Here is a 14068-nt window from a genome sequence, read left to right as displayed (position 1 = left end):
GCTTATATATTAGGCATCAATATCTATAGAGATAGATCGAGGCGCCTCATAGGTCTTTCACAAAGCACATACCTTGATAAAATTTTGAAGAGGTTCAAAATGGATCAGTCCAAGAAGGGGTTCTTGCCTATGTTACAAGGTGTGAGATTGAGCTCGGCTCAGTCACCGACCACGGCAAAAGATAAAGAAGAGATGAGTGCCATCCCCTATGCTTCAGCCATAGGATCTATTATGTATGCCATGCTGTGTACCAGACCCGATGTAAACCTTGCCGTAAGTTTGGTAGCAAGATACCAAAGTAATCCCGGCAAGGAACACTGGACAGCGGTCAAGAATATCCTGAAGTACCTGAAAAGGACGAAGGACATGTTTCTCGTTTATGGAAGAGACGAAGAGCTCGTCGTAAAGGGTTACGTCGACGCTAGCTTCGACTCAGATCTGGATGACTCTAAGTCACAAACCGGATACGTGTATATGTTGAATGGTGGAGCAGTAAGCTGGTGCAGCTGCAAGCAGAGCGTCGTGGCGGGATCTACGTGTGAAGCGGAGTACATGGCAGCCTCGGAGGCAGCGCATGAAGCGATTTGGGTGAAGGAGTTCATCACCGACCTAGGAGTCATACCCAATGCGTCGGGGCCGGTCAAACTCTTCTGTGACAACACTGGAGCTATTGCCCTCGCCAAGGAGCCCAGGTTTCACAAGAAGACCAGGCACATCAAGTGTCGTTTCAACTCCATCCGTGAAAATGTTCAAGATGGAGACATAGAGATTTGCAAAGTGCACACGGATCTGAATGTCGCAGATCCGCTGACTAAACCTCTCTCGCGTGCAAAACATGATCAACACCAGAACTCTATGGGTGTTCGATTCATCACAATGTAACTAGATTGGTGACTCTAGTGCAAGTGAGAGACTGTTGGAAATATGCCCTAGAGGCAATAATAAAAGTATTATTATATTTCAATGTTCATGATAAATGTCTTTTATTCATGCTATAACTGTATTATTCGGAAATCGTAATACACGTGTGAATACTTAGACCACAATATGTCCCTGGTGAGCCTCTAGTTGACCAGCTCGTTGTGATCAACAGATAGTCATGGTTTCCTGACTATGGACATTGGATGTCGTTGATAACGGGATCACATCATTAGGAGAATGATGTGATGGACAAGACCCAATCCTAAGCATAGCATAAAAGATCGTGTAGTTCGTTTTGCTAGAGCTTTGCCAGTGTCAAGTATCTCTTCCTTCGACCATGAGATCGTGTAACTCCCGGATACCGTAAGAGTGCCTTGGGTGTATCAAACGTCACAACGTAACTGGGTGACTATAAAGGTGCATTACAGGTATCTCCGAAAGTATCTGTTGGGTTGACACGGATCGAGACTGGGATTTGTCACTCCGTATGACGGAGAGGTATCTCTGGGCCCACTCGGTAATGCATCATCATTATGAGCTCAATGTGACCAAGGTGTTGGACACGGGATCATGCATTACGGTACGAGTAAAGTGACTTGCCGGTAACGAGACTGAACAAGGTATTGGGATACCGACGATCGAGTCTCGGGCAAGTAACGTACCGATTGACAAAGGGAATTGCATATAGGGTTTGATCGAATCCTCGACATAGTGGTTCATCCGATCACAACATCGAGGAGCATGTGGGAGCCATCATGGGTATCCAGATCCTGCTGTTGGTTATTGACTGAGAGCGTCTCGGTCATGTCTGCATGTCTCCCGAACCCGTAGGGTCTACACACTTAAGGTTCGGTGACGCTAGGGTTATTAGGAAGACTAGTATGTGACTACCGAATGTTGTTCGGAGTCCCGGATGGGATCCTGGACGTCACGAGGAGATCCGGAATGGTCCGGAGGTAAAGATTTATATATGGGAAGTTGTCAAACGGACACCGGGAAGTTTCGGGGTCATACCGGTATTGTACCGGGGCCACCGGAAGGGTTCCGAGGGTCCACCGGGAGGGGCCACCCCTCCCGGGGGGCCACATGGGCTGCGTGGGGCAGGGAGCCAGCCCCTGGTGGGCTGGCCGCACCCCCCTCCCTTGGGCCCATGCGCCTAGGGTTGAGGGGGAACCCTAGAGGGGGCGCCCCCCTTGGCTTGGGGGGCAAGCCACCCTCTCCCCTCTCCCCTAGGCCGCCGCACCCCCCCTAGATGGGTTCTAGGGGGCCGGCCCCCTTCTCCCTTCCCCCTATAAATAGAGGGGTGAGGGGAGGGCAGCCGCACCACCCTCCAAGGCGCAGCCCTCCCCTCCCCAACACCTCTCCTCCTCCGTTGTGTGCTTGGCGAAGCCCTGTCGGAGTACTGCCTCTCCACCATCACCACGCCGTCGTGCTGCCGGTGGAGCTGTCTTCCTCAACCTCTCCTTTCCCCTTGCTGGATCAAGAAGGAGGAGACGTCTCCCGTCCCGTACGTGTGTTGAACGCGGAGGTGCTGTCAGTTCAGCACTTGGTCATCGGTGATTCGAATCACGTCGAGTACGACTACATCATCACCTTGCAAGCTTCCGCACGCGATCTACAAGTGGTATGTAGATGCAAACTCTCTCCCTTGACTCGTTGCTTAGATGAACTCATAGATGGATCTTGGTGAAACCGTAGGAAAAATTTTAATTTTCTGCAACGTTCCCCAACACTGGCAGCCTCCATCTTGAAGTATATAGAAGAGAGTAGCTGGTATACTAGCAAGTAATATCGTATAGCGTAACCTACCCCGCGATCCTCCCCTCGCCGCCCTGTGGGAGAGTGATCACCGGGTTGTCTCTGGAACTTATCTGAGTGTGTTCTATTAAGTATCCGGTTCTAGTTGTCAGAGGTCGGAATACAACTCCAAGTCGTCCTGTTGCTGTTGACATGGCTATTCGAATAGATAAACTTCCCTGCAGGGGTGCACCGCATTACCCGACACGCTCGATCCATCTGGCCAGGCACACTTTCCTGGGTCATGTCCGGCCCCCGAAGATCATCACGTTGTAGCTCTACCTAGTCCCAATAGAGAGGTCAGCACGCCGGTCTAAATCCTAAGTGCAGGGGTCTTGGGCCCATTGCCCGTTGCACTCCTGCATGTTGTGAGGGCGGCCGGGACTAGTACCGACAACCTCCATTACAAAGGCGGTTACTTTACGCGGACAACCCGAGCGCGCGCCGCTCAGTCGCTAACGTCTGGAAAGCTTCAGCTGATACTACGACACTGATTGTCCATATCTTATCCCACGTGGCGGTTAGTGTGTATAGGCCAACGACCAACTCAGATCAAATATCCGAACTTGTTAGGTGCGTTATTTTGAAGTAACCACGGACGTCGACTAGGGACCAGGCCCACAACCCGCCCTGGGTGGTCACAACCCGCCCTGTCGCTCCGCCACAAAGAATCACTCGGGGAAGGGGGGGGGGGCGTCGGGAACCTATGTCCACTACTACCTGGACGGAACCACCTGTCCCTTCAGCCTCACATTCGTGAATCACTCGCGGGTACTCTACGAGCCGACCCGACTTTAGTCACAACAGGTATCATGTATAGTATGTATATATGTACCCATGATCACCTCCTGAAGTGATCACGGCCCGAGAGTATAGCATGGCAAACGGACAAGAATGTAGGGTCACTGATGGAATACTAGCATCCTGCACTAAGCATTTAGGATTGCAGGTAAAGGTAACAACAGTAGTAATAAGGACATGCTATGCAACAGAATAGGATCAAACCGATAAGCAGTAACAGCTACATTACTCTAGTGCAAGCAGTAGAGAGAAAGAATAGGCGGTATCGGGATGATCAAGGGGGTTTTGCTTGCATGGAAGCTCTGCGGAGAAGGACGGGTCGTCAACACCATAGTCGATTGGGGCAGCAGTGGCATCAGTCTCGAAGTCTATCAGAGCGAAGAGGGGGAAGAAACAATGAATACAATGCAAATAGATGCATGTCAGAACAATAAGCGGTGCTAGGTGTGATCTAACGCATCGCTAGGTGATACCAGCGAAGGAAGAAAACATCTGGGAAAGTAGTCCTGGTGTTTGAAAATTTTGGACAGATGAAACGGAGGGGGATGGTTTCATGTTTGCTATGGTAGAGGCATGTAACAGATGAACGAAGCGCGTATTCGGAATTGTCACATTTTTCTGAGCAACTTTCATGTATAAAGTATTTTCATCCAAGTTATAGATTATTTTCTATTAATTATCAAAGTTTAAATGATTTCCTGAAATGTCTGGATTCAATATTAGTTTGAAAATCATGGTAGAAACACTAGGTGCACTCAGTGCATTGCACCCACAGTGCACCATCGAGGCTGACAGGTGGGGTCAGATGGCCCAGTTGACCCAGTCAACAAAGACTGGTCAACAGGGTGAATAGTGCATGCGGGTCCCACATGTCATTGGCTCGCAGACGTTTATTTTAACTTAATTGACTTATCTAGCAGTGGACCCACATGTAAGTTACTCCCTCCGTAAACTCCGTAAACTAATATAAAAGCGTTTAGATCACTATTTTAGTAATGTTAACGCTCTTATATTAGTTTACAGAGGGAGTACTAAATAAGATGGGGGGGGGTCGTTTAATTAGGCCTAGCACTAATCTAACCAGGGATTGGTCCCGGTGACATAGGCGCAGCCGGCCACATAGGGGCGGCGTGCACGCACGCGCGCGCGCGCCCATCAAGGCCCGACCGTGGGACGGGCATGAGGGAACGCAAGGCGCGGCGGTACTTGTCAGCAGCGGCAGGCAGCAGAGTAGCAAGGGAAAGTAGCAAGTAGCAGCAGCTAGCGACGCAGGAGTAGTAGCTGGTAGCAGCATAAGCAACGGCAAGCAAGCGCTAGCGGCAGCGGCGCTGTCGCAATAGAGAGAACAGCGGCGTCAGTTGTGCAACAGCAGAACACAGCAGCTAGCGGAAGCAGGGGCGCGGCCCGAGCGGACGCGCACGAGCGTGGCCGGGTGCAAGGCAAGGCAAAGGGTGTGGGGGACGCGATCGCTGGGGTGGGCGCGGTCGCGACGACCACGTCCACTGGCTGGAATTTTGGTGGCACAGGGAAGCCAACTCCGGCGACCATTTGGTCGACCGCGAGCGCCAAAGGGACAAGCACAGCGAGGCACAGGCAGTGGTGCAAGCGGCGCGTGCAGGGGGGTGGCTGGAGTGATGAGTACAGCGACGACCAAGCGGCGACAGCGGCGGGGCTCGATGGAAACGAGCCCACAAGCTCGGATTCAACGAATCGAGAGGCTAGGAGGCATCTGCACAACTCCAGGAGCTCGCACACATCAACAGAGGACGTTGGGGGCATGGCAGTGACGTGCATCCCCAACCATGGCAGACCGCGGAGCCGAAGCTCGTGGCTAGCTTTCTACGGGAGGAGCCGTGACTCGGGAAGAGAGGCAAAGGCAAAGGTGCTCATCGAGGAGGCAGATGAAGGCCTGTTGGGTGATCGAGAGAGCAGCCATCGACAGATCAAAGTGGTAGTTCGCGGTAGCCGAAGGCGACGGATCCGTTCGATCTAGATGATGGAGTGCGACGCAGCTCGAGTAGATCCTCGTAGTGGTCGTAGACGACGTAGACATACCTCTTAGACAAGGTTCCACGCATCTGGGAGCTTGGTGGGCGCGAGGGTGATGGCGTCTACGCCGCCGATGGCTCGACAGTGCACGAGGGGGAAGAAAACGACGCATGGAGAGGGAAGGAAAGTAACTAGGGTTCGTCAAGGGGGAGACGGAGGCGTCGGGGCCACCTTATAGCCCCGGGGAGACGACAGATGGCCGCCACGGTAATGGTCATGGTCGTGGCGGTCATCGGGGGTGTCCACCTCCCCTTCCCCTGCAGCGGGGGAAGAAGACAAGGTGGGCCAAGGCCCAGGGCAGAGGGGAGGGTCCTTCTTTTTTAATTTTTTGCTTATTTTTATTTTTACTTATTTTATTTCTTTTCTCTTTTATTTTAGTTTTAGTTTTAAAAATATAGAAGTAGCTCCTAAATTAGTACAACTAAATATACTGCTGCCACATACGGTTTAGTCCCCAACTAAATTAGTTTAATATTTTATTAATTATAAAAGGCATTTAAATAATTGTTTTTGCTACGGTTTTATTTATTTTAGAGCAGTTAAGCATTTTATAAAAATGTGGTTTCTTCACCATAATTACTTATGATTTATTTGTCAATTTAGAATATTTTAGTTTAGACAATTGAAAACTTTTGTAGTTTGACTTTATTTGAAATTTGAAATTTGAATTGGTTTACGCAAGTTTTACAAGAAAAACCGAGGTGACATGGCATCATTAGTAGAGAGTTACTATAGCTTAATTATCCGGGCATTACAATATTCTATGTCTTTTTTCTACCAGAAGCGCTGCTGGCTCACGGGTGGAAGAATAATGACCAAGTTGTTTTCAGCTGTAATTAAGAAAAATCAAGACTATAAAAAAGTATTGAACGAGAGCATGCAAAATGAGTACTTCGGAGTCTTGCATTGTTGGTCAAGCCACCGACATGGCTGACCCGCCAGCAGCGACATTGAGCTTGATGGCCACCGCCTGGCGGCCTGGGGATGTCTACAGAATCATTGATCTCGTCATAGAAGGAGCGAAGGAGATGATCCGTGCAAGACGAGCCGACCGCCTGCACACTCCAGGTTGAGGCAGAACTCACTATCGATACCGCACAAGGGCCGATCATGACCACCACCTACCCCTGCTGCTTGCTCCATGGAGCTGCCCGGCCATCTCCGATTGTGACAAGGACATCTACTTCCTACGACGCGCTGCATGTCACACTCACGACCACAACTACTACCTGGCTGTCGCTCTACTTTTAAATCAATCGGTTCTCTTTACTCGGCCAGAATGTTTAGTACTAGTAAACTTTATTTTTCACTTTGGGAAGGGGGGTCGTATCGTCCTGACCCCCTTTGGCCTCCAAGCGGCTCCGTCAGTGCCCACCAGCTCACTCTTGAAACAAAAGGACAATTAAAGGGTTCCAGCAGTATAGGCATGTTATAAGATCACAATCCTGCGTGATTTCCATATTGGTATTCCCGTGAACCTTATGGTTTGGCCAACATTGAACTTGGGCGTCGAGTAGTGCGCGCCGTGATGTGGAGAGGAGCGTGTTGGGAATCGTTGCATGGAAAACAAATGTTTTTCTACGCACACGCAATGATCTATCCATGGAGATGCATACCACGAGGGGGAGAGTGTGTCTACGTACTCTCGTAGACCGTAAGCGGAAGCGTTTGACAACGCGGTTTATGTAGTCGAACTTCTTCTAGCTCCAATCGATCAAGTACCGAATGTACGACACCTCCGATTTCTGCACACGTTCAGCTCGGTGACGTCCCTCGCCTTCTTGATCCAGCAAGACGTCAAGGTAGTAGATGAGTTCCGTCAGCATGATGGCGTGGTGATAGTGATGGTGAAGTGATACTCGCAGGGCTTCTCCTAAGCACCGTGAGAATATGACCGGGGGTGTAAACTGTGGAGCGGGGGCGCCGCACATGGCTAGGCAAGTGTCTGGGGTGTGCTAGGGCGCCCGACTCACATATATATAGGTGGGAGGGAGAGGGGAGGCTGCCAGGAGGCTCCCCAAGTAGGTTGAGTCCTACTTGGGCTCCCCCCAAGTGCTGCCCCCTGCCATATTTAGTCGGAGGGGGAAGGAAGGAGAGGAGGTGAGGGAAGGAAGGGGGAATCCTATTCCACTCTTTCCTTTCCCTTCCCCTCTTTCCTTCTCCTCCTAGGCCATCCCATATGGGGGGCGCACCAGCCCCTTGTGGCTGGTGCGTTTCCCCTCTTGGCCCATAAGGCGCATATCTTTTGCCGGGGGTGCCCGGAACCCCTTCCGGTGATCCGATATGTACCCGGTACCCTCCGGAACACTTCTGATGTTCGAATACCATCGTCCTATATGCCAATCTTTACCTCTCGACCATTTCGAGACTCCTTGTCATGTATGTGATCTTATTCGGGACTCTAAACAACATCCGGTCACCAAATCACATAACTCATGTAATACTATATCGTCAACGTACGTTAAGCGTGCGGACCCTACGGATTTGAGAACTATGTAGACATGACCGAGACACCTCTCCGGTCAATAACCAATAGCGGAACCTGGATGCTCATATTGGCTCCTACATATTCTACGAAGATCTTTATCGGCCGAACCATTATGACACCATACATAATTCCCTTTCTCCATCGGTATGTTATTTGCCCGAGATTCGATCGTCGGTATCTTCATACCTAGTTCAATCTCGTTACTGGCAAGTATATTTACTCGTTCCGTAATACATCACCTCATGACTAACTCCTTAGTCGTTTGCTTGCAAGCTTATGATGTGTACTACTGAGAGGGCCCAGAGATACCTCTCCGATACTTGGAGTGACAAATCCTAATCTCGATCTATGCCAACTCAACAAACACCTTCGGAGATACCTGTAGAGCATCTTTATAATCACCTAGTTACGTTGTGACATTTGATAGCACACAAGGCATCCCTCCGGTATCCGGGTGTTGCATAATCTCATAGTCGAAGGAATATGTATTTGACATGAAGAAAGCAATAGCAATAAAACTGAATGATCATAATGCTAAGCTAACAGATGGTTCTTGTCCATCACATCATTCTCCTAATGATGTGATTCTGTTATCAAATGACAACTCATGTCCATGGTCAGGAAACCTTATACATCTTTGATCAACGAGCTAGTCAAGTAGAGGCTCACTAGGGACACGATTTTTGCTTATATATTCACACATGTATTTAGGTTTCCGATCAATACAATTCTAGCATGAATAATAAACCTTTACCATGAATAAGGAAATATAAAATAACAACTTTATTATTGCATCTAGGGCATATTTCCTTCGGAGCGGTCGGAAGCAAGCTCGGGGAGGGGATCAGGATCCCATGCGTGGGCGGGCTCATCGGTGGCGAGAGAATTAAAGGTCGCCAGGATGGTAATTTTACCCATGGGTATGGGTACCTGTGGATACCGTAACTACATGGGCAGGGTATGGGCGCAATTTTATACCCATGGGTGGTACCTGTACTCTACCAGTTAAGTCATGGGTAGGGCACATGTATAGCCTTGTACACATGGATATACCCATATCCTACCCGTTTATAGTGACATGTGGACCATACTCGTGAAGTGTTTCATGAGCTTGTGAACCTATGTTAAAGTCGTTACCAATCGTTAATTTGGATTGAGATAATTGTTATGTATTCATCTATCTGCTATTGAGTTGAGATAAATATTTTTTTGGTCAAATGTGATATCATTGAATGTAATATTGTGAGTAACCCGTGTACTATTTGATCTATTCGTTGGCTAGCCAAAGGTATGGGTACCTCAGGTATGGGTATATGTAGGATCAAAAGTAGGTCTAGGGGGGGGTGTGATTAGACTACTTGACAAAATAAAAATCTAGCATTTTCCTAATTTTAGTTGTGGGTAGATTTTAGCAATTAGTACAAGTCAAGCAATCAACCTAGACATGCAATTCTAAGAGTGTAGCAGCAGAAAGTAAAACATTGCATATGAAGGTAAAGGGAAGGGTTTGGAGAGTGCAGACGCAATGATGACATGGAGATTTTTGGCATGGTTCCGATAGGTGGTGCTATCGTACATCCATGTTGATGGAGACTTCAACCCACAAAGGGTAACGGTTGCATGAGTCCACGAAGGGCTCCACGCACGAAGGGTCCATGAAGAAGCAACCTTGTCTATCCCACCATGGCCATCTCCGATGAAGGACTTGCCTCACTCGGGTAGATCTTCACGAAGTAGGCGATCTCCTTGCCCTTACAAACTTCTTGGTTCAGGTCCACAATCTTGTCAGAGGCTCCCAAGCGACACCTAACCAATCTAGGAGACACCACTCTCCAAAAGGTAATAAGATGTTGTGTTGATGATGAACTCCTTGCTCTTGTGCTTCAAATTATAGTCTCCCCAACACTCAACTCTCTCTCATAGATTTGGATATGATGGAAAGATGATTTGAGTGGAAAGCAACTTGGGGAAGGCTAGAAATCAAGATTCTTGTGGTGGGATTGGTATATCTTGATCTCAACACATGAGTAGGTGGTTCTCTCTCAGAAAATGTATGCTGGAAGTGTAGGCACATTCTGATGGCTCTCTCACATATGAAGAAGGGGATGGAGGGGTATATATAGCCTCCACACAAAATCCAGCGTTACACACATCTGACCCAACTCGGTCAGACCGAATAGAAGAACTCGGTGAGACCGATTTAGTTCAAAATGTGAACGTTAGGAATCTCGATGGGACCGACTCGAACAACTCAGTGGGACCGATGTGTTAGGGCTTAGGGCACGGTGGCACCGATTGCATCAACTCGGTGAGCCCGAAGTGAAGCAATAAGGCAATAGAGCGAATGTCAAGCCAAGTCGGTGAGACCGATCGCTATTTCGGTGAGACCTAAATAATTGCAATAGGCAACAGAGAATTGGCAATGCCATCTCGGTGAGACCAAGATCCGTATCGTATGACCGAACTGTCAGGGTTTCTGGCAGTGGCTATGTCAAATGAACTCGGTGGCTCCGGATAGAATGGATCGGTGGGGCGAGTTGGAGTTTAGGGTTTTGACATATTTGGAATGAGAAAGTGGTTGAGGGCTTTGGAGCAATATCACTAAGCACTTGAGCAAGTAGACCATTAAGCAATACCTCATCTCCTTTTAATAGTATTGGCTTTCTTATGGACTCAATGTGATCTTGGATCACTAAAATATAAATGAAGAGTCATGAGCTTTTGCTAATATGTGTCCTTAGCATTTTGAGGGGTTCACATCTCTAGTCCATGCCATGCTATTCATTGAATTTTTGAAATATTAAACTTGAATAGATATTAGTTCAATGAGCTATATGTTGTTATGAATTACCAAAACCACCTGGGGATTAGTTGCACTTTAATCTCTCCCTTTTTGGTAATTAATGACAACATATAGATCAAAGCTTCGACAAATGATAATATAAATGAAATACATCGTCGCTTTGAGAAGTATTTGATAAGCAAGAGCTCCCCCTAAATTTGTGCATTATTTAGAATTTGCGTTTGAATGCAAATGCACAATCGATTAGGATCATGGGTCACTCTTCCATGTCACATACATCTTGGTGGAGCGCTCAAAATGATGAGAATTAAATAACATGCACTCATCACCAAGGATACAAGTGATTGATCATACACAAACATTCATAGATATAATCATGCAAGCACACATTAAGCGTAGTATGATCAAACACATGATCACATAAAGTATCTCACGAGCATATAACACAAATGAAGCAAGAGTAGCAACAGCCAAACAAACCAAAGTAGCAAGTAGCAAGGCAAGTAAGACCAATAAAAGCAAAAGACACTCGCTCTCGAAGCCTATGATCTATACACTTTCTCCCTCTTTGGCAACAAGTAACCAAAAAGTTCAAAAACATATAGTGCTATGCGGCACTCTAGGAACGATCTTCGGGATCTCCTGAAGTGGTCTTCTGGCTTGTAGCTCTGGTGTGCGTAGATGGCGTTGAGATGACTGTGTCTGCAAATGCTTTTGCTGAGGTCCGTGGAGCTAGAGCAGTGGATACAGGAGGAGCAACTGGGGCTGTGGATGTAGGTGCTGAGAGAGTAGTCCTAGAGTCTGCAACTAGCATAACTGATGACCTTTGTGCCCTTGGCACTGTATAGAATCAGTCTGTTGTAGTTCTAGCATCATTGTCCTCAACATCATCCCTTAATTTCTCCACAATGGTCTGAATCTCTGCGACCTTCACATCAAGGTCATACATCTTGGTCTCAATGATCCTCTCGAGACTCTCTGATTCTGACTCAAGGTGGCCAAGTGATAACCCGCAAGTATATGGGATAGTTGTAGCCTCTTTCGATAAGTAAGAGTGTCGAACCCAACGAGGATCAAAAGGTAGAACAAATACTCTCTCAAGTCCTATCGGCCACTGATACGACTCTACGCACACTTGACGTTCGCTTTACCTAAAACAAGTATGAAACTAGAAGTACTTTGTAGGTGTTGTAGGATAGGTTTGCAAGATAATAAAGAGTATGTAAATAAAAAGTAGGGGCTGTTTAGATAAAGAAACAATAAAGTAAATATAACGAGTGTGGAAAAGTGGTGGTAGGAGTTGTGAAATTGTCCCTAAGCAATTGACTACTTTACTAGACCGATAATCACTATTGCAATTCTATTTGAGGGAGAGGCATAAGCTAACATACTTTATCTACTTGGATCATATGCACTTATGATTGGAACTCTAGAAAGCATCCGCAACTACTAAAGATCATTAAGGTAAAACCCAACCATAGCATTAAAGTATCAAGTCCCCTTTATCCCATACGCAAACAACCTACTTACTCGGGTCTGTGCTTCTGTCACTCACGCCACCCACCATAAGCAAATCATAAACATATTGCAAACCCTACAGCGGGAATCCCTCATGCTTGCGCGACGCGGAGGGCACAATAGGACAGCCCCAATAATAAAACATGCAATTCAAACCAATCATAGCAATTCATCAATCACCGATAGGACAACGAAAATCTACTCAGACATCATAGGATGGCAACACATCATTGGAAAATAATATGAAGCATAAAGCACCATGTTGAAGTAGAGGGTACAACGGGTTGCGGGAGAGTGGACCGCTGTAGATAGAGGGGGGAAGGTGATGGAGATGTTGGTGAAGATGACAGAGGTGTTGGTGAAGATCGCGGCGATGATGATGGCCCCCAGCAGTGCTCCGGCGCGGGAAGCAAGGGGGAGAGAGCCCCCCTTCTTCTTCTTCTTCTTCTTCCTTGACCTCCTCCCTAGATGGGAGAAGGGTTTCCCCTCTGGTCCTTGGCTCCCATGGAGTGGGAGGGGCGAGAGCCCCTCTGAGATTGGATCTATCTCTCTGTCTCTCTCTATTTCTGCGTTCTCAGATTCTGCCCCTTCACCGTTTTTTTATATCCGGAGATCCGTAACTCTGATTGGGGTTAATCTTTCGCCCAGATCTTTCTCATAAAATTAGCTTTCTTGCGGCAAAAGAAGAGCGTCAACCGCCTTATGTAGGGCCCACAAGAGTGCCAGGCGCGCTCGGGGGGAGGGGGAGGGTGCGCCCCCTGTCTCGTGGCCACCTCGGACACCATTTCGCGTTGATTCTTCCTCCGGAAAATCCCAAATATTCCAAAAAATAATTCTCCGTCCGTTTTTATCCCATTTGGATTCCGTTTGATATTGGGTTTCTGCGAAACATAAAACATGCAACAAACAAGAACTGGCACTGGGCACTGGATCAATATGTTAGTCCCAAAAATAGTATAAAAAGTTGCCAAAAGTATATGAAAATTGAATAATATTGGCATGTAACAATCAAAAATTATAGATACGACGGAGACGTATCAGCATCCCCAAGCTTAATTCCTGCTCGTCCTCGAGTAGGTAAATGACAAAAAAGATAATTTTTGATGTGGAATGCTACCTAGCATAATCTTGATCATATAATCTAATCATGGCATGAATATTAAGACATGGGTGATTCAAAGCAATAGTCTATCATTTGACATAAAAACGATAATACTTCGAGCGTACTAATAAAGCAATCATGTCTTTTCAAAACAACAAGGCCAAAGCAAGCTTATCCCTATAAAATCATATAGTTTGGCCATGCTTCATTTTTGTCACACAAAATGATCCCATCATGCACAACCCCGATGACAAGCCGAGCAATTGGTTCATACTTCTTAACGCGCTTCAACTTTTTCAACCCTCATGCAATACATGAGCGCAAGCCATGGATATAGCACTATAGGTGGAATTGAATATAATGATGGAGGTTATGTGGAGAAGACAAAAAAGGAGAAAGTCTCACATCGACGGGGCTAATCAACGGGCTATGGAGATGCCCATCAATTGATGTCAATGTGAGGAGTAGGGATTGCCATGCAACGGATGCACTAAGAGCTATAAGTGTATGAAAGCTCAAACTGAAAACTAAGTGGGTGTGCATCCAACTTGCTTGCTCATGAAGACCTAGGGCATTTGAGGAAGCCCAT

This window comes from Triticum dicoccoides, chromosome 4B (assembly GCF_002162155.2).
Source record: "Triticum dicoccoides isolate Atlit2015 ecotype Zavitan chromosome 4B, WEW_v2.0, whole genome shotgun sequence".
In the NCBI taxonomy this organism is placed as follows: Eukaryota; Viridiplantae; Streptophyta; class Magnoliopsida; order Poales; family Poaceae; genus Triticum; species Triticum dicoccoides.
Note: the sequence above shows the minus strand (reverse complement) of the source record.